Below are 6,000 nucleotides of genomic sequence, written 5' to 3'. Positions count from 1 at the left end.
TTCTGCTTCCACATGCACCTTCTAGCTACTGTCAGAAGTATTTGCAAGAGAAAACACACAACCAAAACAAAAAATGCCAGTCTGGTGTGTCTAGTGCATGTAGTGGCATATAAGTATTAAATGCCACTCTACTGAACACAAGAACCATGCTTATAACCGTACGTACCAGCTATAACGTTGTACCAGAATGCCTAATGCATTAGGCAATGAAACGACACAGCATTGCGGTTGCAAGGTGAATATGTGTCCTTGTTTATTGCGTCATCACCTACACATATACATTTTACAGTTTCCACTTACGGTTTCCTGGCTGTCCGTTGGTCGGTTTTTTTCTTTTTTTTTTTCAGGGTTATAAGTGGGCCGATCCCGATGACTAATCAAGGCGGTGACTTAATCAGGGTGTCTACCAAGTTGACAATTCCAATTTCCCTGAGTTTTCCAGGCTTTCCCTGAGTGCCTTTGTAATATTCCCCAAGTGACACAGGACTTCATTTTATGTCAAGACGGGCTCCCGACATCATGTCGCCCAATGGTGTCACTCTTTAGTAAGCATGTTAAAAAAGATAAAGAAAGCTAATCCAGTTTGAATAGTAAGGGGTAGTGTTTACTTTATTCAGAAAGAAAACAGAAGGGAGCTAGGGGTTAGTAAAATGCACAGCGAATAAAATATCTTCGAAAGAAATAGTAATACCCATTGCACATCGAGTCAAACATTCTAAAATACGAATAAAAAAAGAGATGTGTACAGAATATTCTCAAATATAAGCTATTTCTATCAACTGATAGCAAGCTAACTGGTATGAGGCCCGCACTTTATCACAAGTGAGATTCCCTCGCAACAGCTGGTAGGTCAACTTCAACCGTCCTGACATACTCTCAGCCCGCGCACAACACCGCAGTGTTGCGTTTCACTGTTCTAAAAGAGGGTTGTTTTTTTTTGTTGTTGTTTTTTTTCCTCCTTGGATGAGGGACACCTGCATTTCGGCGTCAGCCAACACTTTGCCTTTAGAGTGCAAGCTCCTTTGTCCTTTGTCTTGTTCTCCTTCGGCTGCGCGTTCGCCACACGGACTATTTGAAGCATCCTCTTGGACAGTTGTACAGTCAGCGTACGATTTTTCAGACTCCCTAGGGGCTGCGAAAACGTCCAAAAAAATGAATGCATGTCTTTCACAGCCTTTAAGGGCTCAAATCGCCACAGGCACGCCCGAAAAAGCTCTGAAGGCCTGCCAGTACACTTATTAGGCCTATCGGTGCTCGTACTGTGACAGGAGATGGCGGGTGCACGTGTGTATAGTTAATGAATACATACTGTGTCTCGTAAAAATTGCCCCTTTCCACACTTTGTTATGCTTCACAGCGTAACACTGGTTCATTGAGGCGAAGCTGACTTTCGGAAACCGGCATTATGCAATGCGCCAATGGAAAACACTGCACAGAATGGCAAGAAGCTTAATACCGAACCTCGAAGCAGCTAGGCATATTGCCGCGGTGGTAGCTACGGCTGCCAGCGGATCTGTGTGCAAGTGTGCCGGTTCGAGGCGGCGAGGTTATCAAAATGGCGGCGGCTGTGGCTTTTATTAATGCCGATTCGGACCTGCGGTCACGGCAAGAAGTTCGGAAAATCTGACTGCGAAGGGTTCTTGCATCCGAAATCTCAGACGTTCTTATACATTGACCCTAGGTAGCGGGGCCTTGAAGTCGTCCGAATTATTTGGAGTTCGGAAAGTCGCTCGTTGACTGCACTCTGGCAACTCCTCCAGCCGACGACGCGGCGTCAAAGACCATTCGTTATGATTCCTCTCTGTTACTCGAGCCAGCATTACCGCGACTTTCGTTCCCTTTCAATAAATTTACAGATAATTTTCCCTGATAGAAGCACAAATTCCCCGAGTTTTCCCTGAATTTTTCAAGACTACTCAAAAACTCAGAGAATTCCCGGTTTTCCCGGTTGGTAGACACCTTGTAAAATAGTGGGCTGATCCTGCAGGCAGTGCACTCGCACCAGTTGCTTAGGTATAGCATGTGTGCCTATAGTTTCTTTGCTTTTTCTTCAGGGTTCAGTGTTTTCGCAACATCTATAGCTTCTCCATATAAACGAAGGAAAAGCTGCAGCTTTTGATAAAGAACTGTTCACAGTACATGCACGTAAATCTCAGAAATTCTAACTGCGCTACTCTTCATCTAATTGGAGGGAAATTGAACACCTTTAAAAGAAGGTAATATTAAGTTCTCGTTTGTGCAGCAGTAGAATTTAGCCTTGGGCACTTAATTCTTTAATTATAGATATCATACGAATCAGAAACCGTCGATACTGCAGAGTGGGGTGCAGCGAAAGCTTCTTACACAAACGCTGCCGCGTCATCTGGCCAGCTGCGATCGTAATAGGAGTGGTGGCGTAGAGGTAGAGTATCCGCCTCGCATGAAAAAGGACCGTGGTTCGAATCCCGGTGCCTCGCAATTTTCCACTGGATTAAAAAAAAAATGCGTGTTGATAAAATTGCATAAACAGGCCTGGAGTGCGGCCTGATCCCGGTGACCAGAACCGGTAATGCACTCCCTCACCAGAGCAGGATTGGCCACCCTGGTGCAGTACTTGGCCACAACCTCCTATATGAATACAACAATCAAACCCCGGCCGGCTGCAAAGCGGCTGCAAAGCAACTGACCACGTCGGCGGTCAGACCTGTGACGCAGCAGAGGGTGCTAAGAATCCCTGGTTCCGGAGAGGCCGCCATTGGAACCTGAACCTGGCAACGTTTAACACTATAACATTATCTGATGAGGCGAGTCTAGCAGTGCTATTGGGAGAACTAGAGGGCAGTAAATGGGATATAATAGGGCTCAGTGAAGTTAGGAGGACACAAGAAGCGTTCACAGTGCTAAAAAGCAGGCACGTCCTGTGCTACCGGGGCGTAGCGTAGAGACGAAAACTAGGAGTCGGATTCCTGATTAATAAGGATATAGCTGGTGACATACAGGAATTCTATAGCATTAACGAGAGGGTGGCAGGTCTTGTTGTGAAATTTAATAAGTGGTACGAATTGAAGGCCGTACAGGTCTACGCCCCTACATCCAGTCATGATGACCAGGAAGTTGAAAGCTTCTACGAAGATGTGGAATCGGCGATGGGTAGAGTGAAAACAAAATACACAATACTGATGGGCAACTTCAATGCCAAGGCAAGAAGCAGGCTGGAGACAAGCCAGTGGGGTAATATGGCATAGGCTCTAGGAATAGCAGGGGAGAGTTGTTAGCAGAGTTCGCAGAACAGAATAATATGTGGACAATGAATACCTTCTTACGAAAGCAGGATAGGCGAAAGTACACGTCGAGGAGCCCGAATGGCGAGACTAGAAATGATATACACTTTATGCTCTGCGCTAACCCTGGCATCATACAAGATGTGGACGTGCTCAACAAGGTGCGCTGCAGTGACCATAGGATGGTAAGAACTTGAATTAGCCTAGACTTGAGGGAATGGAAGAAACTGGTACATAAGAACCCGATCAATGAGTTAGCGGTAAGAGGGAAAATAGAGGAATTCCGGATCAAGCTACAGAATAGGTATTCGGCTTTAACTCAGGAAGAGGACCTTAGTGTTGAAGTTATGAACGATAATCTTATGGGCGTCATTGAGGAGGGCGCAATAGAAGTCGGCGGTAACTCCGTTAGACAGGATGCCAGTAAGCTATCGCAGGAGACGAAATATCTGATCAAGAAACGCCAATGTATGAAAGCCTCTAACCCTACAGCTAGAATAGAACTGGCAGAACTTTCGAAGTTAATCAACAAGCGTAAGACAGCTGACATAAGGAAGTTTAATATGGATAGAATTGAACATGCTCTCAGGAACGGAGGAAGCCTAAAAACAGTGAAGAAGAAACTAGGAATAGGCAAGAATCAGATGTATGCTTTAAGAGACAAAGCCGCCAATATCATTACTAATATGGATGGTATAGTTCAAGTGGCTGAGGAGTTCTATAGAGATTTATACAGTACCAGTAGCACCCACGACAATAATGCAAGAGAGAACAGTCTAGAGGAATTTGAAATCCCACAAGTAACACCGGAAGAAGTAAAGAAAGCCTTGGGAGCTATGCAAAGGGGGAAGGCAGCTGGGGAGGATCAGGTAACGGCAGATTTGTTGAAGGATGGTGGGCAGATTGTTCTAGAAAAACTGGCCATCCTGTATACGCAATGCCTCATGACCTCGAGCGTACCAAAATCTTGGAAGAACGCTAACATAATCCTAATCCATAAGAAAGGGGACGCCAAAGACTTGAAAAATTATAGACCGATCAGCTTACTGTCGGTTGCCTACAAAGTATTTACTAAGGTAATCGTAAATACAATCAAGAACACCTTAGACTTCTGCCAACCAAAGGACCAGGCAGGATTCCGTAAAGGAATAGACCATATTCACACTATCAATCGGGTGATAGAGAAATGTGCGGAATATAACCAACCCTTGTATATACAGCTTTCATTGATTACGAGAAAGCGTTTGATTCGGTCGAAACCTAAGCAGTCATGGAGGCACTACGAAATCAGGGTGTAGACGAGCCATACGTAAAAATACTTGGATATCTATAGCGGCTCCACAGCCACCGTAGTCCTCCATAAATAAAGCAACAAAATCCCGATAAAGAAGGCAGTCAGGCAGGTAGATACGATCTCTCCAATGCTATTCACAGCGTGTTTACAGGAGGTATTCAGAGACCTGGATTGGGAAGAACTGGGGATAAGAGTTACTGGAGAATACCTTAGTAACTTGCAATTCGCTGATGATATTGCCTTGCTTAGTAACGTACTCAGGGGACCGATTCCAATGTATGCTCTGTTGGAATCTCAGTGCTGACGCCCGATGTTGCAAATGGGTCGCAAGCCCCAAGGGTAGCGTTGGCCTGGCGGCCTGGGGCACAACTGGAAGTATCCGAAGGTCCCGGCAAAGCATGAGTCGACTGGTAACAGAACAACTTGTTTATTCTAACATCGCAAAAGAGCGGGCGGTCAGGTCGACCGAAGTGGAGAGACGGGAGAGCACGTAACTCAACGGAAGAAATCGGAGCCTCTCTCGGCGTCCGGGGGCAGCTGCTTTTATAGTCTCGGAGTCGAGGGCAAGAGGGAACGCCTGTTAGAGGCCCACGTGACGCGCGGCACGGACAGGCTGAGAGACACGTTGGGACGAGTGTAGTGACGCATCCGCCGGCCCGGCGCCGTTCAGACCTCCTCGCTTCACACTTGGGGAGCTCCTCTCCCCGGCTGCCGCGCTTTGACAAGCGTGGGCACGAACATGCACACACACACACACGCACACTTGAAGACACGTAGCACTGAAACACGCCTGGACGCGCTTGGCGGGGAGGCTTTGCGGCAGCTCCGAACGGGCCAAAATGTCCGCCGCTTTGAACGAAGCCCCGGCGTCCGTTGCATCCGCGCCGGCTATACCGCGCGTCGTAGGCGAAACGTAACAGCTCACTGACCTGGAAAGGCAAAGCAGAAGGGCGCGTCTAAAAATTAATCTGCAGAAAACTAAAGTAATGTTTAACAGCCTAGGGAAGAGAACAGCAGTTTACGATAAGTAGCGAAGCACTGGGTAAGGGTACTTAGGGCAGGTAGTGACTGCGGATCCGGATCATGAGACTGAAATAATCAGAAGAATAAGAATGGGCTGGGGTGCGTTTGGCAGGCATTCTGAGATCATGAACAGCAGGTTGCCATTATCCCTCAAGAGAAAAGTGTATAACAGCTGTGTCTTACCAGTACTCGCATACGGGGCAGAAACCTGGAGGCTTACGAAAAGGGTTCTACTTAAATTGAGGACGACGCAGCGAGCTATGGAAAGAAGAATGATGGGTGTAACGTTAAGGGATAAGAAAAGAGCAGATTGGGTGAGGGAACAAACGCGAGTTAATGACATCTTAATTAGTTGAAATCAAGAAAAAGAAATGGGCATGGGCAGGTCATGTAATGAGGAGGGAAGATAACCGATGGTCATTT

Source organism: Dermacentor andersoni, chromosome 2 (genome assembly GCF_023375885.2).
Source record: "Dermacentor andersoni chromosome 2, qqDerAnde1_hic_scaffold, whole genome shotgun sequence".
Taxonomy (NCBI): Eukaryota; Metazoa; Arthropoda; class Arachnida; order Ixodida; family Ixodidae; genus Dermacentor; species Dermacentor andersoni.
This window is presented reverse-complemented; position numbering follows the sequence as displayed.